The sequence below is a fragment of the Glossina fuscipes genome, unplaced genomic scaffold (assembly GCF_014805625.2).
Source record: "Glossina fuscipes isolate IAEA_lab_2018 unplaced genomic scaffold, Yale_Gfus_2 122, whole genome shotgun sequence".
Classification (NCBI taxonomy): Eukaryota; Metazoa; Arthropoda; class Insecta; order Diptera; family Glossinidae; genus Glossina; species Glossina fuscipes.
In genome coordinates this window covers 193,796-219,383 of record NW_023998465.1, presented here as the reverse complement: position 1 = coordinate 219,383, position 25,588 = coordinate 193,796, and the positions used below count along the sequence as shown (strand labels likewise).

Sequence of the window (25,588 nt, the reverse complement as noted above, 5' to 3'; positions counted from 1 at the left end):
AGCCATGGATAATGTAGGTATAAATAATGTGAGGAAACAAAGTCGTCCCTCGTTTTGGCCTCACATCTTCTTCTCTGAGGGGGAGTACTAGATTAAGCTAAGCTAAGAGAGTTAGAATTAGAGTAGAAGGAAATTAGAGTAAAGAAAAACCAGAAGAACTTGACAATAATTAGTTTAAGCCGCAGTTAAGTAGGTTTATCAAGACTGGACTAAGTTCGAGAAAGTGAGTTGGTCGCAACGTGAGTTAGAGAGTGGATGTTTTGATCAAGTTGGTGCGGTTACAATGATGGTGTAATAGGTCTTTGAATCAAGAACATGAATTAATATTTGAAGTACAACAAAACGAGCTCATGCTCAGAAAGAAAATTTATGATAAGCAAAAGAAAACAGAGTCGCTGTGGATAAATAGAAATATAAGACAAATTTTAAAATTAATTAATACTAATAAAAACTCGTGTATGAATTACTTCAAGCGATACGTAATACAAAGAACGAAGTAAAGAAATATTTTGTGAGATACAGCCTGGAGCCGCTGAACCACCCCAGCATCAGGTTACGGGCAAAATTTGCCCTTACAATAGTAAGGATATTAAATTTGAATCCCTAAAAAACTCTGAAATCGTCGCTGTAGGCAGCCAAGAACACAAAGAGAAGGAACAAAAAGAACAAGAAAAACAATAATATTAAACAAATTGAAATTTAACACAATATTTGAACAATCATTAACAGAAATGTGTACAGAATTCCGTGATGTCTTTGGTATTGAAATGGAACCAAGAAGCGCAAATAATTTCCATAAACAAAAGCTCAGAACGAACGACAAAACACCAAAATATATAGAAAACTATCTTATTCCTGAATAACAAAAGTCTGAATAAGATAAACAGGTCACTAGATTGATTAAAGATGGAATAGTCGAACCGTCCATATCCGAATATAACAGTCAACTTTACTAGTTCCCAAAAAATCTCTACCAACGAAAAAAGATTGTGTTTAGTAGTGGATTATCGCCAAGTCAAGAAGAAACTATTAGCAGATAAATTTCCGCTTCCAAGATTTGAAAACATTCTCGACTAGCTAGCCAAATACTTCTCATGCTTTGACCTAAGGTTGGCATTTCATCAATTGGAAATCGAGCAGAAATCGCGACATACAGCTTCTTTTTCAACGGACAATGGCTCATATCGCTACACAGGACTTCCATAGCGTCAAGTTTATTTCAGCGCAGGATGATCCTTGCCTAAAACTATCGCAATCGTTTCTCTGCATCGGTCATTTTAGTACTAACAGAATGTTCCGAGCACCAAAAACTCAAAAATTTAAGAGATGTGTTCCAACTATAGAAGACCAACAAATCCACATCCGAACAGGAACTGATCGCAATTAGGCATTCTAGACCTTCTATTTAGGAACGAGATTAGACTTGATCGAATTAAAGACCTCAAAAATGTAAATAATAAAATAAACACAATAATGACACGATCGGCAACACGATAGAAGAATAACTGCGCAGATGACAAAAAGTAAATAAACAAGAAAATATGGGGCCCAAAGTCTATGAAATCATTAAATAATGAATTTGTGTAAATGAAATTTGAACAGAAGCCGGTATACTAGGAAAGTCATCATTCTAAATGTCACCAAGTAAGAAGATTTTCGAATCTGTGTCGCAAAATCAGTTTAAATCAATAAGCTATAAAATATTAAAAAATATAAGAGTAGCGCTACTCAAGCGGTGACAAAGTACCACAACGATCGAATCGAAGGCGGTCGTACAGGAATTGCGCGTAGAAGATACTATCACTGGCCGCAAATGACAAAGTAAATAGCTAAATATGTCAAAGAATGTCCGCAATGTCAAAAAGCTAAAACCACAAGACATATCAAAACATTTACGATATTACAACGTCTGACGTATATATCGGGCCTCTAACAAAGATGGAAAATAGCAACGAATGCTCTGTAGTACTAATCTGTGACCTAGTCACATATAAGACCACTAAATCTGCAGTACAGGCTCCCTTCAAAAATTTTTGGATTTACGGACATTTATTACGGATCCAGCAAGGGCATGTAAAAATTCCTTGCAAGTACCTCAAAATAGACAAAATAATATGAACATCATAATAAGACACTTTGCACGGTAGAACGCAGCCACCGAACATTAAACCAATCTATCCGTTCATATGTATTGGCTGAATTAAACGATCGGGACCTTTGGATAAGAGACTTCCAATATTGCTTTAACACAACACCTTCCATTACACATCAATACTGTCCCTACGAACTAGTGTTCAAAAGGCCTCTCAGACAATTAACACATCTCAACTCTATGATATAAATGATTATATTAAGGAAACTAAATAGAGATTAGATATAGCATACGCGAGTGCTACAATGTTATTGGATAAGGCAAAAGAAAAACAAAAAGTGTACTATGACAGCAAAATTAACAATTTCCCATTCAAAATAGGTAACTTAACATTAGACATCACCAAAGATTAAATACGGCGTCAATGAGAATTATAAAACTTTCCGCATATTTCCTTTTTATTGGTTCAAAACCATTAATCTTCTTGAAACTTATATGGAGAAATTCAACTCAACTCACACATTTAACTAGACAAATTTTTAAACATTTTTCGAAGTAGTTCCAAGTCTTTTCTAAAAATAATCGATTTTGTTCGCACATTCAGTCTCGCCAAACGTCTTCTTTGTGATAGTCTAAACGCATCCTCGCTTTTTAGTTGTAACGCACTAACCCATGGTGTTATCGACCATACTTTGCGCGCAAGACAAACTAGCAAATTGAGATATGTAATAAGTGCTATCCAATCTTACGAGATTGGGGAATCCATACGGATAGCAACAAATTTATCAAACAGAGACATTTCTCTGTACCACCTGCAGTAGAAAAGTCTCTGTTTGCAAAACTTAAAAAAAAAAGGTTGGCAATAGAAGTAATGGAATCTCAAAGTTCTTGGTCTTTACCTGCTACGTTAGTTATAAAATCAGGAAAGGTTCGATTAAGTTTAGATACTTGAAAAGTGAATAGCGTTACGGTTAAAGACACTTAGCCTTTACGTTTGGTTGATGGGATATTGAGTAGGTTGCCAAAGGATGAATAAATCACAAGACTTGATCTAAAAGATGTCATTTGGCAAACACGTTTACACGAGAATGCGAACGAAAACACAGCGTTTACATTGCCTACTCCATTACATCAATTTGTAACAACGCCGCTATACAACGCAACCCACGCCATATGCAGATTAGTGGATAAAGTGATCCTACCTCATCTATGTCGTCAAGTGTTTGTTTACTTAGATGACTTTTAATGAGCATGAAGCATGAAATTGCTTTGTGTATACCGAAAGCTAATTAAAGTATTAAAGTCGACAAGAGTAAGTTCTGGCAAAAACGGTTCAAGTATTTAGCATCAAGTCAGGGCAACATCTAAACAGATTCTGACAAAGTTCGGGCCATTCGTGATTATCGTCTGCCGAAATCTATTCGTCAATTGTAGGTGTTTGCGGTTGTAACCGTCGTTTTTGTACGCAATTTCGCACCCTTGTCCACTTCCCTGAAGGAAAAGAATAGCGAATGGTTGGATGAAGCAAAACTCTCTTTCGAAAACCTAAAAGAACAATTATGTTCTGCTTCGTTATTATATAGTCCCGATTTCATTCGTCCATTTTCTACACAACATGATGCAAGTCAATTTGGGTTTGGTACTGCATTAGCTCAAAAGAAAGAAATTCGACAAGAGGTTCCTATTGCTCGTATGTCTCATAACTTAATAGTGATTAAATTAAATATTCCATATTGGAACAAGAATGTTCAGCAGCCTTCTTGGATATTAAAAAGTTCTGAACCTATATAGAAGGGCATGGGTTTGAAATAAGCACAGGTTACTCTTCTCCAAAGTTTGTTTCCAACTATGACGTCTGTAAGTAAATGAAAGCGCCAAAACCAAATTCTAGGACCACCTATGGGTCAGCTAACAATTTCTGTTAGACCTTTTTAAAAATTATATCTCCATCTACTAGATCCTTATCCTACACCATCTTCTGGTCAAATTGGTACTTATTGTTCAAAATATAGTTGCTTTTCTGGAAAAGCGTGTATTGATGTAACTGACTCATTTACGACCGACAACGATATTCAATATAAGTAATCCATATCCAAGTCCTTGTTAGAGAATTATAGAGTTCAGTAGAAGTCATCCATATTCAAGTCCTGGTTAGAGAATTATGATGTTCATCATAACTTCAGTGTAATGTAAGATGAGTAAATCGATCTGTTTCAGCAGCCATCAGAGCACACATTAAAGCCGCTCGATAAAACTGTCATTAGTTGAGTCTCCTTACTATATGCTGTTGAGATAAAACATGCTAAGTAAGGGCAAGACATATACGCTATTACGAGGTCTCGATCGTGTACAAGATCGTTCTTCTTCTTTAAGGACTGACTAGAAGCTAGAATTGGTTAAAGAAAGGCCCGCGAAAATATTAGAAAAGCCTATACTCGATATGCTGCCACCTACAATTTACGTTCACGTCCAGCAAACTATCACGTCCGACAAACCGTATTTAGAAGGAATATTACCCAAAGTCCCTTGGTGGAGTATTACAATAGCAAGATAGCCAATCAAACGCTAGGTATATTTCACCTGTCCTCTTGTTTAGTTGTCTTCAGCTGTTGATGCTCTTGTTCAACACCTGTTTTGTAACATTTTGTTGTACCAAGTAGTACCATGTAATATTTGTTAGAGGTATAACTCTGCAGCAAGCGAGTTTGATAATCTCATTCGGGGAGAGAGGATGGCCGTTTAGCAAAAACTGGAACCAACTTCGGGGTCTCCCATTGACGAACAAATATAGGGTAGGGTATGAGACCGGTCAAGGGCTTATGATCTGCCTGTTCGGTAAGTAGGTTTCGTTCGTCTGTCTATTTGCATAAGGTACGTGCATTTTTTTTAGGTGTGCCCGTCTGTGGAGATTCCGTGAAACAAAAATTTAAAACCTCCGCATATCTCCCGAACTAGTTAGCTTAGAAATTACATGAACGACTGTCTCTACAGCCTCCGCAACATTTAAATATGCACGCAGGAATACCATCAGGGCAATAACGAAGCTATCAGCCGACTCGTCATCTTCGTTGCAAAATTTATGAACTTGTAGATGCTCTTAACAATTTATCCTTAACCTCGCGTAAATATTTCGAGTAGAGTAAACCCTTTAAATAACTGAATTCACATGCTACATGCTTAATCAAGTGTGCAGCCCCTCCGCTTTAATTTTTTAAAAAGCCTCATTTTTTTGTAATATGAATCATTTTTAAGCGTTTACTCATCGGGGACACATAGCGTTACCAGAATTTCTTAATTTTAACGGTACGGCTCTATTAATGGCAGACCACCAATAATCACACATAGCGGAGAGACGGATGTTAATATCCGTACAGTGGAAAAGCCAATTACAATCACCACGTACATCGCTGAGCACATTATAGTACTTATTAAAAGAATGACGATTAATGTTTACATCCTCATCAAGCAACCGCTTCAGTGATTTCAGAATAGTGAGGTGAAATAGATCTTCCGGTAAGGATCTGTACGAAAAATGTTAATATCCATACTAAACAAGATCCAAGATTCTGCCATTACAGCTGATAGCAGGTAAGGTCAAATAAAGCATCAAGAAAGCTGTCATATACAGAATCATTAGAGATAGGAAGCCGGTAGATCTGATCATCAACCGTACTCCAAAAGGCAATCGCTAACCCTCCAATGTCGAAAAGTTATCGCTGAGCCCTGTGAAATTAAAAAGAATTTGAATATGACCCGGAAGAGACGTATAAGAATTAAAAGCCGAATGTAAGCACAAGAAATATTAAGCTACCTACCGTTAACTCTCACTTTGACACAAACGAATTCGAATTCTCGACTGGCAGATATACGAGGGATTCTTGATAATACCACGTTAAGAATTGCTTAAGATCTTAGTTTTCGTAAGATTGCATGTACCGCAATATTCTTATCACTTAAAGCGACAAAAATGTACTGAGTTAACCGCAAAAGACAACGCTTTCCTTCTGCGTGCCTCACGAACTGTCGATATAAAGATGATGGTGTGGACGGGGGCAGAGACAGTGAGGCGTTATTCCTACTTGGAACTTCAACTTCGCCGACTTTTTACAAGACTTTGTGGGAATTGGCAAAAGTGGCCTTGCATGTATCCTTACAAATAAAACAAAAAGAAATCAAGGCAAGAAGAATAAAAGGTAATTTATTTTAAACTTAGAAATTTATTTATTTAATTTATATTTACCGTACGTTAAAGTACTTTTCTTTTCATTAATTATGATTTTCAAGTTGGTCTTATACTACGCGTTATGTTGTAAGATATGAAAAACGTTTATTTACCTTAAGTTTAATGTATTCATCAAATAGTTTTATTAGAAACAATTCCACAATTATGAATCAATTATTACAGGAATACAGAAAAATATATATAATCTTCATATGTCTAATCCCTTTCTTTCTTTATCACTAATCAACAAAAAACCTTGTTTACTTTTTTAATAATTTTCTCATTGCGATTTTTTACGGATTAGTGGTTTATGTTTACGTTGATTTCTTACTTTTTTGGTGTAAAACCATATGTAAAACAATACGGTGGCACGTCTACTACCCATTGTGTTTGGGAATTTTTAACCCGAGTACGGAAATGACGCCTCATTGTGTTAGTCCCCTATATGAAGATTGTCACGTCCGCGTACAGTTATATAAAGGGTTTTTGCCGGTCGGTGTCTCCCGTTGGTCATAACCAAAAGGCAATAACTTATAAGATAGCGAAAAACTGCTAATACGTTTTCTTTCTATAATTCTGTTTCTTAGCTAAATATTTGTTACAGCTAAAGAAAAAGGAAGGAATTGTAAAAATAAATAAAAAAAAAAACTCTCTTAATAATGTGAAGGCGTATATTGATAAAGTAATTAGTATATTGCCCATGTATGTAACTCTTCCATATACATTGACAAAATAAAAAACATGGGGCACAGGATATTTAAATGTAACGAAAACAATACATTCGCGTGAGCGAGAAGTGCAAAGAGAAGAAGAGTAATGCCTAACGATATAAGATATGATAAGCAATGGTGATTGAGACAGTCAATCGGTGTCCGGCTGGGGCAAAAGAGCTCAACTTAAATTAACAAAAAAATTGAAATTTATTTTAAGTTTTTCTTTTTGTAAATTTATTTTAATTTAATATAAAAGAACTCAAAAATTATAAAAAAATTTTCTTAATTAACGAATTAAGCAAAAAAAGTTTTGCTTTTTAAAAGCATCAAACAATCAATTAAATATTTATTAAATGTTCTTCCTGTCGGAGAAAAGAGTGTTAGGTTCAAGTTAGAATTAGGCTATAATCGTAATAGAAAGTTGACATGATAGACGACGGGATTGGGGAGACAGATGTCTTGTGATCGGCATATAGTAAGGCTGTCAAAAACAACCTCGATGGAAGTCCAAATCAAGTGACTTCCATGATCGTCTGAGTGAGTAGGTACACAAAAGTAAATGGTAAAATTTTATAGTACCAGCGAAACGATCCCCGAAAATAAATTTCTTGTGGGAGGAATGCCTGGAGCTCGGCGAGTTAACACCGGCACCAATGTAGCGGCGGAAGACCTTCTCACACACGGTATATAATACACGAGACTATTTAATACAACCAATTTTCTACTTACTTATACGTGCATATATATAAGATATGTAACAAAAAAATATTTTGATGCTTAAGGAAATTTAAATACTTATTCGTAAAAGGTTGATAATACGTGAATAAATCATTAATTATAGGCCAGTAATTGCTGTGGTATTGTTCGCGATTGTTTTTTTAAAGAACAAAGAAAAATTAAAGGAACAAAGGAAAATCAAAAGAACAAAGAAAAGCTGAGAATAGAAGGGCCAGCTAAAAATATAGAGGAAGCATAAGAGGAAATCTAAAAACGACAAATAGAAAAGTTTAAGAAAAAGGAATCTTTAAGAAAGAATGAAACATTAAAACACAAGGAGCTGTGATATTTACGAAACTATATAGACAATGTATATATATGTCCTTACTTGCTAAGTCAAACGAAAAATTACATAAACAAAAAAAATAATGAACAACATGTCTACCTTTTTCTTGGAAACGGTAGATTAAATGTCGTAATTGACTACACACATTGCAAACAATGGAGTGTGCCTTATACTTCGAGCAAAAGTGAACAAGGAGGCAAAGAAAAACTTTATAAAGATCTAAAATGATTAAGAGTGAAGAGAAAAAAGAGGGGGCACTATTTTACCTAATGATGCGAAGCTGAAACTTTAGGTTTATCATTGAATAATGGTCGATGTTATGGGAGCTCTACAGGAAATTAAATAAGAAGTAAGTCTACTCTTTTTTTATTTGCTTTATGGTTTCGCTTGGGTGGGATGAAATGTGAAGAGTAAGTGTGCAACTACATTATTAGTAATGACTTACCGGACAACAGAGAAAGGACAGATGGAGTACAGAAAACGGATAATAACGTAGACACGCGTATAATGTGACAAATTAACAGACGGACAAGAAGTATTGCAACATTGATATATAATCATATGTTTGCGTTATCACTTTTTTATTTATTATTATTAACTACCTCAATCGCGAGTTATCGACAATATTTTAAAGTATGTATGTTGCTTTTGACCAGCAAAGCACAACACATCTGACGTATTTAAAAACATAAAGCAAAATCGTATGGTTTTATACGCTGTGAAAACCAACCAGAAGAAAAAATTATATAAAATTAAAAGCTAAACTAGACTAAATAAATTGGAAAAGAGTAAAAATATTGTACATTATGTACTGTACATTATATTAGGTTGGAAACTATGAAACGAGCGTTGAATGAAAATAAAAAACGAAAAGCGTAATTATTCCAGGCGCAGTTAATCCAATGTTTTGACTTTATTTATTGCAAGCAAATGTTTTAACACAGCTGTATGACTACTTCCTAGTTTAGACCCAAGTGTTGGACTAGTTGTGTGTAGATCACAGTCGTCCTTAATTCCTCATTATCCATATGGGCCGTTGGTCTTCCTCGTTGGCGATACTCCAATTGCAACAGCAAAATTTTTGGAACAAATGTCGAGCAATTTTTTCATTGGTAGATCCATCTCCGCATGTCTGATTAATATTTCTTAAAGCTTTAGCTGCGGTATGGTTTAATTTAAACTCGTACAAGACGAGTAGATGTAAATGGTTTTTTATTTCTATCTGGTTTAGGATAGAAGTAAAATAAAAACGCGATATAAACACGAAAAAAAAATTTTTCAAAATGAGTAAGAAGAATACCTTTAGAGTTTACAAATAAAAATATCGAGCGCACGTTAGATTGTATCTCCCTCAGTCGCAGCTGAACGCAGACTAAACATAAAACGCCCGTTTCATAGTTTCTAACCCAATATTTATATTGCAGCAATTTTTTATTTGAATAAAACTTGCTATCACTAAATTGAGTTTGATTTAAATAATTTTTCAAAATTTCGCAAAGTTAAAAGACATTTCTGCTGGCGTAGTTTCCGCATAATTTTCTTGCTTTGCGCAACGACCCCTCCTGCATTTATCACAAAATACCGTAAGACAGCAGTGACCTTCACCACTCCTGCAGTGATCTCGAGATTCATGTGGATAGTAAGACTGTATTAGCGACTGTGGTGACCTTAATTTTAGGCAGCTCTAGTCCACTTTGGAGTAAGCGTCTAAACTCCGAACAGGACATAAGACCCCCAAAAGAGAGCAAGAGAATCCCATACGAGGCAATCTTACACTTCCTCTATGAGCCAGCTATTTGCAAACAACCGAAGATAAATGCTTTTTGAAATTGCATTTATAACAAATGAGAAACTTACAGCCTGCACTTATCGGATATAAAGATTTCGTTAACAGCGATATCTCGGTAAAGCACAAACTTCTTAAATTTAAATTTTCGGGAAAGAATATGAATTAGTGAGAGCACAAGGGAAATAAAATTGTCAGCTGACAGAGAAAAAAATAAATAAATAATTGTTTTATACTCAATAACAATAACGATACCAATAAAAATTACACACAATGCAGCGCTGAGCCTCCATGTGTTTATTAGCCAAAATTATTTCATCTACAGTAAAGTGCTTTTATAACCAATGAAAACATATCTGCACAAGTTCCGTAAAAAGCTTCTTTCATTATAAGAGAAATCATATTAAATTAAAACCGGAGAATTGAGATATATGAATTCAAACCATTTGTTTCTATCAAAAATATATAAGTGTATATTACAAATATTTTAGTTAGTTAACATCATATAACTGCACTTAACAGTTTCGGAGAATGCGTGTGTGTATTGGTGCTTGCATTTATCGTCTCATATTTTTTGTCGGTAATATTAATCACGGTGCCTACTAAGGGTCGCTGCTTGGTAACTGTTGACCGGAGTGACATAAATTGTGTTCTTTGCGAGCGGACACTTCATGTTGACCGCGCTTGTGTTTTGGAGGAGCAACTCACCTGCGATCAGGCATTAGATGGAGATGGCATTTTTTAAAAATTAAAAATGGTTTCGCCACCGCTGGGAACTAAGCTTAACTCAAGTCTGATTAATCAAGAGAAAAAGCTATGTGATTTAGAGCTCGAATAGTATGATCGTTGTCTCCAGGAAATTAGCTGTAGATAGTATAGTTGCCAGTCGAATTTTTGCAGCATAACAAGGTAGTTGGTGTGAACATTTTCACATGAGATTAAAAGGAAACACCAACATAACGTCCAGCTTCGCTGTTTGAACAGGTTTGATGTTATAGTGAGTGGCTTGCCAGCTGGCATTAAACATTTGAGAGAACTCGCGTTGGACATTGCTGAGCGGTGCAAAATTAAGGCGAGGTATGTGGATTTACAGCATTACTGCTGTTTAGCCAATGGGAAGAAGGTTCTAATTAGATTTAGATTAGTTCAATATAGATGCGTGATACGGTTATGGTTGAGTATGGCAAACGCATTTCCATTAAGTTGAGCGATGTTTTAGCGGCAGTATTCATTCACGTATCTATTTGGCTGATCACTTAACTACAGCGACATCCAAACTAGTAACGGTTTTCCGTGGGTTGCAGAATTAATTTCTGTCACCGGCTAAATATGTCATCAGTATATATCTGGAAAAAAGTCGACGCAATTTTCGGCCCACAGAAAGGAGAACTTTTTTTCTCTTTCTTTTTTTTGCTTAGCTTTTAAACGGCTTCTCCGAATAGTGGGATGTGTACGGAAGGACGACGGGTATGCCGCTCCGAGCAGATTACTTCACACAGAAAAACGCCTACACACACACAGCCAAACACACATGCACGCACACATTCCAACACAGACGCTCACGTACCTTCCCCGCCAAACCACTTCACTACCATACACCCAGCTTTCCCTCGGATGCGCAGCGTTTGCCCTTTTCCCTCGCCGTCAAATAACAACATCCATTCTTTGTATCTACAAACAGTTCAAAACTCAACTCAACCCAAAAGTATCATTCAAGATCATGCATTATTTATGCTGTTGATAACAACTAAACATGAATGTGCATAGACAAATTTTCAGAAAGAAAAAAATAAAGTGCGTTCTGGGTTGTGCGACTGTTTCGCCATTTTACCTTTCAAAATACTCAAACACTTTATGATCCCCCCTCATTTGTACTTTTATTATTAGTATCTCCATTCGTGAAAATACTCCGCTGAAGGTGGAAAAAGAATCAATGGCAAGCACAAAGGCAGAAGGAATTTTGCGGATAACCCTTGAAGGTAAGTTCGCTAACAATTCTATCTTGCATAAGCAGAGTTTTGTTTTAAATTATTCTAACAATAATCGAACCATCAAGTGGACAAGTTTGCCTAAAATTTATATACCATTTATTAAACATATAAAAAATGGAATCAATCAACAGCACAACGTCTACAACATCAACACCAACATTATCATTAATACAAGACGAAGATTAATATAGGATAGGAATTACATTTGGTAGCTACCATCCTTAGATGACAGTTAACTCCGTCATCTTTATAACTTTCCATAGCTCAGAAATTATTTCGATTTCCGACGACAACTAAGATGATCTTTGAAATCTGTTATCAATGTAATCTAATAGATATTCTTCAAAGTCTTCGACCCAAATTGTTCAAGTTTCTCAATGGTCGGAGAATAACCAAATGCGGCTGTTCCTTCAAAGGGGGACTCCAGACTGCGACCTTTGATATTGGTCTCAAGCATATTCCAATGAAGACGTAAACTATGACCATCATTTCAATGATGGTTTTGATAGCGAACATTTGAACATTAATATTCCTCCGACCACAGCAGATTACCAATCTTTATCTAAATTATTTTGGATGAGATAAAGAATTAAATAAATAACAATTAATATATTTTTGTTTTATTCTTCTGGTAGTCAGAGCGATAATGATGTAAATGGGAGCTGCGTTTAATAAAAATAAATTATAAACTGAATTCTGGTAAGTTTCTTTAAAAAGAAATTAAGACGCAGGAAATATTTATCACATAATTATTTTAGAAATCCCTTTTTTTTAATTTCCTTCGTAGTCCTTTCTGCAAACTCTTAATGACGCCTAGGAAACATAAGGACAAGGCTATACAAAGATTGACTAGCTATTATTTGGCATAAAATACAAATTAGTTGAATGTAAAGCAATACAATTTGCAGAAAAAATTTCCCCGTATTTGAAATCAACTGAGGGGGACTTACTGTCGCGCCTTAGTCAACACATGTAGCCAAAACATGTATAAAAACTTGAAAGAAAACAATGTCTAAGAATGTCGAGGAAGGGATAAATCTACAGCCAATGTACCTATTTTTGATTTTATTCAAAATGAAAACAAAGGATTTGATGGCTAAATTGAAAATGTAACTTCTATTTTCTTAAGTATTCTTTTTACATAGTTTGACTACTTTTTTTTCATCATTAAAGCTGTAGCCGGCTTTACTAAATTGTTTGAGATAAACATTTAAACTCTTTCGTTGACATTTGTATAAACTATAAAGCAAGGCGTAATGTTCACAAGTGCTTGCAAAGTATCCTTGGACTTACTGGTTGTTATATGTATGCTGTATATATACGTCTCGAAGTTTCTACTTAAAAATTTGTAAAATTCTTTTTTTAATGGTTTTTGAGGAATCAAAATATTCCGGTCGTGCCTTCGAATTGAAGTAAAACACAACTCAATGGTCTCCTTGTTGATTAGAGTAGTCGGTATTTACTATTACAGAGCAGGGTTGAATCTCACTTTCCGAGGAAAATTATTAGCTGGAAAAACGCCTTGGAAGTACTTCTTTGTAGAGAGATTTGCCTCAGTTGCTTGTTCTATTTGTATCATATTCATTTTAAAGCGTAATTTTCACGTTTCTGTTTTTATCTACTTCTAACAATGAATCTTACTCGCAGTAAACTATGCAAGTTATGGGTGATGATAATGTACGAGAAAATTTTCCTTCAATGCGTACGTTTACTGTCTCAAAATGTTAGCGCACAAATCGTTATTATAATGAACAGCCGAGACGTGAAACGCTAGTATAGAACAGTTATTATCAAACTGTTTCTTATCTATACGGAAAACACGATCTGAGCGGTTGATATCATGTTATAAGCTCTCATTGATCTTGATTTTGGTATTGAATAATCGAATCCAAGGGGTTGAGCGGGTATTTGAACACCACTTACTGACCGATTAAACCTTTGCAAATAAAAATGCTCGAACTTGCTCGATCGTCTGAATAAACGCTATTCTAAGCCATAAAGACAGCCAAAAATGTTGGAAGTTGTCCTTTGACGTAATTTTCTAATGGTTGGGTATGATTTCCATTTGTTAAGTGGGTATAAAGCTGATTTTGTTTTTAATATTTTATGATGGGCAAGCAATATTAGGTTGATTAAAAATGTCTCCATGGACCTTTCCAAACAATTCAACTGTGTTACTCTTACCAAATAGTTCAGTTAATCGTTTTTTGGCATCATGAAAGACTTCACCGGTGTGGTAATCAGTGCCATAATTAGGCGAAGTTTGTATGTATGGTCTGTAGTGATAATTGTTGTCACTTTGCGAAAGCAGAATATTATTTGGGTACGCGGGAACGCTTCAAAATATTGGATGTAGAATATTATTTACAATGCCACACTTATCGTCAGTAACATCAGAATTATTTTTATTCTTCAATTGAACAACCAACTTTAAATAAACGCGGTAAAGGTCCCGATACGTATCTTCATTACCAAGACAGGGAAATTCTATGAAGCTAGGATTGAATAGGATTATATGAGACTTCTTCTGTATTTAGAATGCTGCTTTACATAGGATGAGGTGCAAATAAATGTATTTCGCTTATCATACATTCTGCATGAGTGCTCAAAGTTCTTTAACAAATATATTATTTACTTTCTTAAATAGATTGAATTTTTTCATGCGTTTCACTTTAGATCTCTTTTGTGACTGACGTATTTTCTTTTTGATGCGACGTCTTATACTACTTTTTCCAGAGTGTTTTTGAAATTTAGATGATATCTTGTCGACGAGTTTTTCTGGCAAATTACTTAAACCCTTTTTGCCGCGCTCTTCCAAAATATTCCTAAGTGGTTAATATGAAGTATACACTTGCTCCATGTCAGCCTGAATGAAATATTAAAAGTGATTTCTCTTATACCGGCTTTATTTTCACTCCTGTTTTCCTTTTTTTAACACGAAGACATTTTAAAATTTTATGTCTAACGCAACGAGGGTATCGGTATAAATATATAATGGAGAATATTCCCGCACTTATTCTTGAGGAGTATAATTTTCGATATCGAAATTATTTAATAACAATTTGGTTATTCCAACTTCCCACTGATCATTTGTAATAGTAGGCCTTACAATATTTATAAATAAGAACAAAGTATTTTTTTTGTAAACGGCAATTGAATTATTGCTTAATAAAGTAACGTAAAAATCCTCCATGTAGTTCATAGCTTAAAATCTATTGGACAAATGAACTTAATGTTGATAGAAATATAATTTTTTTAAAGCGATTTACTTAAAACTATTTTCACCCTTCTGAATTGGAGATTTTTGAACCGTCTTTTGTTTTCCGTTCGGATTGATAACATCTGCAGATTTAATTAAATCAATCTTGGTTTTAAGTTGTCTTCTGAGTCGACTGTTATATGCAAAAATGCGTTTGTGAATTCTCGTTTTTCTGTCAGATTTTTCAGTTTGCTTGTTTACTTGATGTGGTATAGTCTTTGTAATTCTGGTTAAGGCGTTATAAATTCATTTTTCGAAATTCTTATGTTATGTTAACTTTCTCATCTTCTACATCATTTTTAGCAAATATCATTTCAAGTAAGGGGTCAAAGTTTTGCTTAATTGGTTTCAATTTTCTTTCAAGAAAAGTGTTTAATTCTTGTTTACTTCTTGTTTAATTGTTATATTCTGAAACAGGGAAGTTTTTGAAACACGGTAATAACTTTCTATTAATAAAAGTCGTTTGGATGCGATAAAATTACTTTATTTATTTTCGGTTTAAATTTATCGAACATTGTGTAACATTTTTTTGATAAAACCACTTAATAGCGATACTAAGAATATAGGCAAGAAACCGCCACATTTCTGAACACGATCCTTACTTTTGGACTTTATGGTCGCATTTGGTGTCAAGATGAATCGAAGCTCTATTTTTTACTTTCTTAAAACTTTAAAATCTTTACTTTTTGATTTAGTGTTTCCAATTTTTGAAGACAATCAGAGGAGTACATTTTTTAAATCAATTTTATAATTCATTCTATGGGTTAACTCCGCTATGAGTTTTTTGTACTTTCCACGAGAGAGAAAGATGCTGTTACATAATTGCATGAATGTAATTTATGTATCTTGAAGCATGAGATCCTGAAATTATCGCAAACGCCGGTTAGAAGACATCGCTTTGAAGGAATAGAACCATATAATCTTTAAGGGTTTGCTCGAACGCATCCCATATCCTCAGGGAAAAATTGTATTCACCGATCGTTATCGGACAAATAATTGTGGAAGCACTCTTGGACTGGTACAGTTGGATCATTAAATTTCTTGATGTCACCTATATAATCGTACAGAAAGACACCGTTCCGAATCATTTGCGTAACTAGTGTTCAAAAATCGATTTCAATTCACGAAATTTATTAAATATTTTACTATATTTCCCTTCATTACTCTCCTAGTAATTGGTATGTATAATTCTTTGCTACACGGTATAATTGACAAATTAGGCTCTAAGTGTGTGTTAAATAATTGAATATCGTACGTATTTAAATTATGAAAAATAATTGGAAAGTAGGGTAGCTAAAATGGAAAGGCCTTTCTACGTTCCCTACGGATAAACCCCACAAATTTCCCGGTAAAATAATCAAGGTTACCTCCTAATATTGCTTCCTCGCACGCGTAGCATTTGGTGTTTCGCATCTGTGCTGGTTGTTCGTGTTCTGATGAATACTGACGGCTTGCGGAATTCTTTCAATATATGTACCCTTAGAATTCATAAATATTTATGCTGATGTCTTTATTATTCTGTTCAAACTGATCGATGTCGCAATTGCTTATAGGGAATTTTAAGGCAGAGAAATTATTTCGAATGTTCCGAAATTCAATAGCCGCTAACATGCACCATTTGAAGCTATAGATGTCAGTATTTTTCACATTAAGGCAAAGGTACATATAAACCCACAGAAATGGACTCCAACTTGCAGATGGTTAATTCGCAATATTTAAATTCTACTATCGCCCAACCGCTATCTCATTCCGGGTATTCTTCAGATGCTTTTTTAAGATCAATAAAACGCTTGTAACGAGGGTAATATATAGCTAGGTTTTCGCTCAGGGCTGCCCAGCTTTCCGCTCCAAGAAATTTATTCGTTAAATTAACGGAACCTTCGTATTTTTGTATTAAATCAAATGTATATTTGCGGAATTCAAAAAGAGTACAAAATGGCTTTATTTGTGAAGTTACTTCGTGGAAGTTACTGAGCAAATATGATATGCTTGTGACTGTGTTGCAAAAATGAAACTGTTACCTGTATGATCTGTTAATGTTTTTAGTGGTTCAGCAGGCAGTCTACCGGGTTCCTAAAAGTGTAAAGTTCCTATAGTATGCCTTCGGGCTGGCAGCCCATAAGGCAACGATGCAGGAGCATGACTGTTGCCTTAAGAACCCCGTTCCGAAAGTAACGAACTAGTAGGTTCTGCAAGGTTGGGGCACCCTTTCGGACCGAGAGTCTATAAAATAATGATGTAAGACCAGACTGTTAATTTAAGGACCCCTTTCCGGACGGACAATACCTAACTGCTAATCGCCGGTTAGCTACAAAGCTGAAGCATCCTTTCGGGCCGAAAATCTAATGGTGCAAGAGCACGTTGTTATCTTAAGGATCTCGTTCCGGACGCACAATATCTAACCGTCCGCCATCGGTTAGTGACAAAGCTAAGATATCCTTCCTGATCGAGAGCCTGTAAGATAACTATGCAAGAGCACGCTGTTGTTTTACTCGTTCGGAGGAGATAAGAAAATCTGCTTCCTTACAAGCTCTTCCATTTTTTCGTTGACTGCTTTTTCATTCAGCAACGAACTTCGTTGAGAAATGCTTCATTTGAGCACCTCCCTTTACCAGTCACCAAAAAGCCTCAAATTGAATTTTTGAATTTGCTCACGTATATATTGTTTGGGCTATTTGTTGCCCAAAACCTGGTGCTGGGGTAGCTCAGCGGCTCCAGGTTTTGATTCACAAGAAATTTCTTTGTCTACCTTGGTTTTATTAATAATAAAATAAAATTTTTGCAGTTTTCTTTTGCTTTTGAAAAAAAAAGTTCTTTAAAGCAGATTTCATGGCTCTATTTTCTTTTTTCTTTTTCTTTAGTTTAAATATAAGTTCACTTTTCTTAATCTAAACACCTAGCATCACCATCATTGTAATAGTGCCAACCAGACCAAAATATCTACTCTTTAACGCACCCCGCGACCAACTCACTTTCTCTAACTTCCTCTAGTACTGACAAACCTACTAACTTCGACTTAAACTAATTATTCTTCACTTCTTCTGATTTCTCTTTACTCTAATTTTTCATTGCTTAATCCTAACTCTCTTAGCCTAACTTACTCTAACTCTCCCCCTCAAAGACGAAGAATCTGTGAGCCCAAAACGAAGGACGACTTTGGTTCCTCATAATATGTTCGGATGTCGTCTAAAAATTTGTTCAATCAAGTTGCTAACAATTTTGTACTGAATAACCTTTTCCAATGCCGGTGGAGATGTGATAAAAAAATTTTCTTTTGAAAGTACAACTGCCTTCTCCTTGTGCTTATTTGTCCTTAAGTGGTTTATATATTTTGAAAATTTCATCTCTCACTGGCGGGAAAGGGAGCGGCTTGCTTGTAGACGGACCGGGCCGTCTTTCATAATGAAGGTAATAGGCTGGTTTTCCTTAAATGTTGTTTCACAGCGTGCTGCGAACTCTTCCTACAATTTAGCTCGCTGTGAACAGAGCGGACAGGCTCTCGCAAGCTCCGAGCGGATCCAGCAAATTCTCAGCTGTCTCGTCACAAAAAATACATTTATAGTAAGCTGGTCTAATTTTTTATATATTTAATTTTTAAACAAATTGATAGTTTGATTATTTTTAGAATAATTTAAAATTAAACTCTGCTTATATAGGATAGAATTGTTGGCGAACTTTCCTTCAAGGGTTATCTGTAAAATTCCTTTTGCTTTTTATTGCCTTTAGTTTTTTTCTGAATAAATACTAATAATAATAAGTATATCCACAAAGTGATAAATAATACATAATTGTGGTTTTTTTTTGTCATTTATAATGTATCGTCATACTGATTCTTTTTTCACCTTCAGCGGGGTATTTATACGAATAGAAATGCTAATAATAAGAATACAAATGAGAAGGTATCATTAAATATTTGAATGCTTTGAAAGGCATTCCTTGAAGGAATGCTTTTTCCTTTGGTTCTTTGGAAATTGGAAATGAATGTGAGATAGTCGCATCACCTTTTTTCGTTTGTTAATTAAGAGGTATGCAATAAAGAATCGATTGGTTGAACGACAATTTTGGTAAACGTAATATGAGGATTTGTAGTAGGAAAGATACACATATTGTGTTATTTATTTTTGTTCGTACTTTCTTCCGAACAATCACTTTTTCTCGGAAAATTGAGTTGGATTTAGAATTGTTTATAGATACAAAAAATATGTGTTGTCATTTGATGGCGAGGGGCAAACGCTACGCATCCGACGGAACGGTGGGCATATGTTACAGAAGAGAGTTGGCGGAGAAGGTGTGTGTGTTTGTGTTTGGGTGCGTTTGAGTGCGAAGTAACCTGCTCAGAGCGAGGAAGCGCATACCCGGCGTTCCGCGTTAAGTATACTACTACTCAGAAAAGCCGTTAACGATCTAAGCAAAAAGAATCCGTCCCTACCCATCATGATGGATGGTGCGGCTCTGCTTCCCTTCTTGGCTGTTTTTTAGTAGTTAATAGCTCTTAATACCTGCTTGCGTAAGATGGGCACATATTCCGAATATTATGATTATAACAGAATGGATACTCGGGCACTGAGATCCAGAATTGACACGTGTAACTCCACTGATATACATAATACCTTGGAATGTGGACGATCAGATCAATATTTTGAATGGCAATCTGGATCTTATTGATGAAATTATACCCAAAGTTAAACGCGAAGCTGTTGCCAACCGTGCGTTTTAGTTTAATTGAAGTGAAATAAAATTTAATCTTTCTCTGCATAATCTAACGTACATGACAAAGATGATGATAATTGATTGACCTATCGTGTAGAAAGAAACAACGCTAAATATGTTATTAGAAAATGCAAGAGCAATTAGCACTTGCTAACTTTCAGAGATTCAAACAATAAACACACGTGGCATACATTGAGCCAAACTGAGCTCAAGGATATTGAAGATTTAAGTGTGGGTGCTGTTGAGGTAGATGCCATCAATCATGAAATAAAGGCTGCTTGAAATTCACCAGACTTAAATGACTGTAAAGTAAACGCTGGTTGAAATTCACCAGACTTAAATGGCTGTTGTGGGCTCTTCTCCTTTCATGGAATTAACATGTCAGAACTTGTAGCGGCATTTGATAAAATCAATTCTAATAAGCTAGGGGTGAATTTTTTCTCTCTTAGGTTCTTTAAATTAATTTGGCCCTGGATTGATGCTCATATATTATATCTTATTAACCACATTCTGACGAAATCCAGGTCTCCCTCGGCCTGGAAATGTCCTTGACCCTTCGAAGGTTTTACGCTGGTCATGTCACGACTGTAAGAAACGGGATATGGATTGTTAGAGGCTATTCACGGAGACAAGGATTGGGTTCTCCGAGATGAGCAAAAATCTCGCTTCTTTAAGTGGGAAAATTGAGAAAATCAAGGTTATGTTCAGCAAGTTAAACATTCTATTTCTCTCCCACCTGGTATAATATTGACTCGTAGTGTTGCCTGTAATACTTCACTTCCGCCTTTACCTAAATCTGATTAGTCGCCTCTTGGGATGGGTTCGTCCTTGCCTGCAAAGAACGTTCCGCTACCGTTGAGAAGGCCGCTAATAATTAAAAAGTTTCAGATAAAACAGGAAGTCCTCCTCGCTCTAGCTCTGCTGAAGTGGCAGGGGTGTCGCCACTTAGTCCTGCCATCCAGGCTAGTCTATGTACATCCAAAAAAAATATTAATAAAAATAACAATTCCTTTTAGTTTACCTGAGAATCCGTATCATCCAGCAATATGTATTCCCTTTTATTACACGCACGATGGTGCGTTGAACTGCTCGAACGTGCCAAATCCAGCTTCCTCCAATATACTGGCTGAGTATTGCATTACGAAATGCAATACGATGCTAGGCGCCCCAACTAAAATAATTATTATTTTTCATTACGTTAGCATTATAATACCTGTAGAATTTAATATAAATAGCTCTACTAGAAATAAAGAAAGTCAATTGCATTAAAACAATTCAACAAAGCGTATTAATCCGCTAGGCGTTCCATTTGCCCAAAAACTATTTTTATTAGGGACTGCGTCATGCCGAACTCGTTTGGCATATTTAAGAAGCAGATAGTCTTGGAGTTCTGAAGCCGAGCAGCTAGGGCAAAACACTATCAAACAAATACTTATACTTCACGAATTTAAAGGTCCTGTAGCGCAATGAATAACGCCATACATTTTTCCTTTACAATATATTATGATTTTAACAAAATTAATATTGTACTGATTAAATCTCATCTTTCACACATTATGCTCCATTTTTGTGCTAAAAATATGCAAACCTTACTGCCTTCGTTCTATAATGTATTAAACCTAGCTGTTTCTGCATCCGTTTCGATCAAGAAACCTCGAAGCAGAGCCCCCGCCATGGTTTAACAAGACAATTAAATATTATAAAAATAGGAAAAACAATCTTTTGAAAAAATTTATGAAAATTGCGTCTGCTTTCGGCTACTTTGCCTATTTTGCTACAAGGCATAAATTGAATTACCTCAACCATTAAGGTTATTGCAGACACTTTCAGTTGATAAAATCTTCATTGCTTGTTAATCCCACCTATTATTATGCGTTTGTCAACTCTAAAAGAAATATCTCCATATATCGTTTTCGCCGCCGTTAAGGCAACAAAATTTCATAAAGACGGATAGCTTAAAAATTGGACCGTCAATTGAGAGAAATTACGAATACCGTTGCGGTAATCACGGGCGCAATAGCTGCATACGTAGCAGGCATTAGTTCTCTAAAAATCTTAAAAAGTGCTGAAGAACAAGACGCCGAGAAAGAAGCAATAACAACAATTAAGAAATTTTTGAAACTAACATAAGGCGACAAATGTTCGGAGGAATTACTGCTGACAACCCCAAATAAATCTAAATTTCCGAAAACCAAAAGTATAAGTGAACGGAAATTGCAAATAAATATTGCTTTAACATTAGTCCAGCAACGTATTTTTGTGGCACTGTGCTTGACATTGCTAGGTACATATGGGCTGCAGCTTAATAAAAATAGCAATGATTATATTTGTTTAGAGAAGTGTCCATTAAAAGCAATTATGTGGGTTGACACAATTCGTTCGTGCAGGGTTATCCAATTTATGAGGACGAATTAAAACACATTTCTGATTGATTATTGGATTAAATATTTTTGCAATATATTGTTTATGGAATTACAAAATTATTCAAATATCGTCCACGGGACATATTTCGGATGGCTTGTCCGCACATAGCGAGCAATAGCTCGCCCAGAATTTGACGGATGTTCGTTTTCAATGCACTAAGAATTTAACTCAAAAAATGTGAGGCGGTGGGAAATCGTACGTTTTTGGATGCCAATTCACACCGGTAAAACGTAATTTCGCGCAACATTACTAAAACGGAGCGTGTGATCACGCCAACAAAAATTGACAATTGGTAGTTATGTTTACCTGGCAGTCGCTTTATACAAAATAACAAAACCTTGCATCTGACCAGTCTTACACATGTACAGAAAATAATGAAATGAAAACCACCGAATTAATCTGACACAACCTCTTCCTTGCACTCGGTAAATCACATATTGGCGATGAGATATTTCGGTGCATATGTTATTATTATTATTATTAGGATTATTATTATTATAAATTTAGCCAGAGAATAAATTCTAAGACTAAAGTCTTAAAGCACTAGCAGTCAAGGCTTTCGGCTTTATTAAAAACTCCACCGCACTTGAGATTTGACGGTTCATATAATTGGTAGAATTATCTCTAATATAAGAAGAGTAGAACATTTACTCGAAAAGTTTTTTATGAAGTGGTGTGAAGAAGGCGATACACTTACTCTTCATGATGCACTTAAGAAAAAATTGATAACCAGCCTTAGTATATATCTGAAGACCGAGGAGAAAAACAATAATGAGAAGACATCAAATACGGAATATAAACCATGCACACACAATGTTTGGAAGATCCATGATGCGAAGAACCGTAAGTGCAATAACAATACGTGCCACGTCTGCGTTTATCACATTTGACATAGGCTATTTTGCTTCAGTTTGTCGGTCAAAATAAAAAGTTATAAAAATTTTTAATTTTGTTAATAATGAATCAAATTTTGATTATTCTCTGTTGTAGATAAATCTCACGGTGGCTTATTCGTGTTGCCAGTAGAAGCTGATAGTGTCTTTGTTAGAGCAGCATGTGACACGTGCGCTATCTCTACATAGCTCTCGACATCGTTTGTAAAAGACAAGAACCTGAAGCAGAAGCTTAGAAAATGTAACGATTCCTAGGTCAACTACAGCGATGATCCGTAGCAATTGTTGGCGAGTATGTCGCTAAGCTCACTTATAATGGTATCAAGAAAAACGTTGCCGTCGTAGTTTCAGGTACAATAAATCCTCCACTCTGTGATCGCTCGTTTGTCAGAGTCTTTCGTTTTGAATCACGTAAAGTAAACGAAATCGAGTTACAAAAAGATTATACATACATCATTGATCAAATTAAAGCTCGCTTCAGCCAAATATTTAGCCAAATATTTTTATATAAATTAGACACTTATAGCAGTCACCGAATTACGTTAAATGTTGACCAAAATGTCAACCCAATTTCATTCAGACCCACACCTTAGGCAATCGCTTAGAAAACAAAAATAGAGCAAAAGCTAAACGACTTAATCGAATGAAAATGAAGTCACTCGACTGCCATTAAGTCGCCATCAAAAAAATGTGGTCTTTTAACATCCGCTGCCACGTATTGACGAAACACATACATCCATAAGAGGCGGGGCAATTTTTATTTAGCTTGATCTATGTAAGGCAAAATCGGCTTGAGCTAAATGGTCAACCTCAATTGCTTTGCGCTTGGAGCATGCATATAGGCACTCTAAAAGTAAAAACAAATCAAAAAGCAACGGAAAATTACTGTATTATGTGCCGCATTAGGGGAAAAGATTTGGAACAATATCTTAAATCATTAAAAGTGGTTTTACAAAAGTTGCCGTCTTAAACTAAATAGAGAAAATGGTCGTTCTTTCAATTTAAATTATAATCATATTCAAGCATAACGAATGCACCTATTAAAAAAATATACCTGTGAATTATGAGCTTTTATTGGATTGGCTAGTTACTGTTCCAAGTGTTGCGTTCGTGACGTCGAAAAAAAATCGTCTTCTCTCTTCAGCATATAACTAAATACTTCGTATTATTTCAACTCTTACTCTTAATATTACAGTGTGCCTCGAATACATAGAAAATTAGAATATAATGTACAGCATGGTGAATTCATATAATATTAAGTTCATACACCATTTTGCTTAGAATATGAATCCGGCCTGTAAATTATTAGAAAGTAACGTAAACTTTCGTTGGAATAAAAAATATCAAGAAACTTATGGTAAAATCAAAGCAAGATTAAACTCAAAGCAAGTATTGGTTCATTATAACATTAACATCTGATGCAACAGTGCAGTAGCAGGAGTTACGTTACGTTTATAAGCACTAATTTATCTCTTAACAATACTCCTCGCCTTGCAATGCATATCGCCGTATTTTTGTTTTATACGATCAGCTAGAGTTTTGAACGGCGTCATTTGAATGGTGCAGTTACGTAGCGGTTAATATTATATTATTATTATTGCTTACAAAAGAGCCAACCATAATTTGATTTCCAGTGGAACGGTCTGTCATGTGTGGCTTTAAATTACCATTTTTCATTTACGAACGAGTTGATAGCAGGAGCATAGCTTTTGTTTTGCTTTTGTGCGTGCTGTTTTCAGTATGGACGAAAAAAGGAGAAACGAGCTTACTTACTTTCGAATGGCTTCAAAGAGAAAAAAAAAGAATAAACGAATTATTAATTGTAAAAATTATCTTCGAATTTTAAATAAAAGCTGACAGTTCTCTTAGTAGTAGACCGGGAGACCGGGTCTCTTTAGACTCGGGTCCACTATTCCTTAATTAATACTTTAATTGCGTAGTGTCAGAAATATGGCTACTCTGGTTCACTCTAATTTGGGACACTGAGCACTTAAGACGGTACTGTGCGCAAAGCCAATTTGAAAATATGTGGTCATTTACATACGGATCTGGCTATCACAGCTTATCCACCACACACTGCAGTCAGTAAAGGTACTGGTATGACGCATACCGCATCCGTCAGCAGTTCTAACGATAAGATTGGCGCCACTCATCATCGAAGGGCTTCTTGCCAAACAAATAGGAAACATTAACCTCCAATAATTATGATTCTGCATGTTTAAAAGAGCATTATGATGTTGTACTATCCTATTTATTAAATATCTATATTCATTATATTTTATAAAAAAAAAGTTTTATTTCTCTTATATAAGTATCCATATATATACATAAATGCTCATATACTTAATTAAAACTAAAGAAATTAATCCGTAATTATTATATATTTTAACATGTTAAATGTTGATTAAAGGAGAAGAAAAATAAGAAATAAATCA

At 35.3% G+C, this 25,588-nt stretch overlaps 1 long non-coding RNA gene across 7 annotated transcripts in view; it reads left to right on the top strand.

The window, feature by feature from the left end:
• Positions 1–24,618, top strand: part of LOC119640689 — a 33,716-nt gene extending 9,098 nt beyond the window's left edge. The window contains exons 4-6 of one of the 7 annotated variants that reach the window (XR_005247713.1): positions 5,345–6,285; positions 23,251–23,445; positions 23,499–24,618. This is a non-coding gene — a long non-coding RNA (uncharacterized LOC119640689). Of the gene's footprint in view, positions 1–5,344; positions 6,286–23,250 lie in introns of all 7 variants that reach the window. The other 6 variants (XR_005247714.1, XR_005247712.1, XR_005247710.1 and 3 more) reach the window with 6 other exon arrangements.
• The last annotated feature ends 970 nt before the right edge of the window (positions 24,619–25,588 follow it).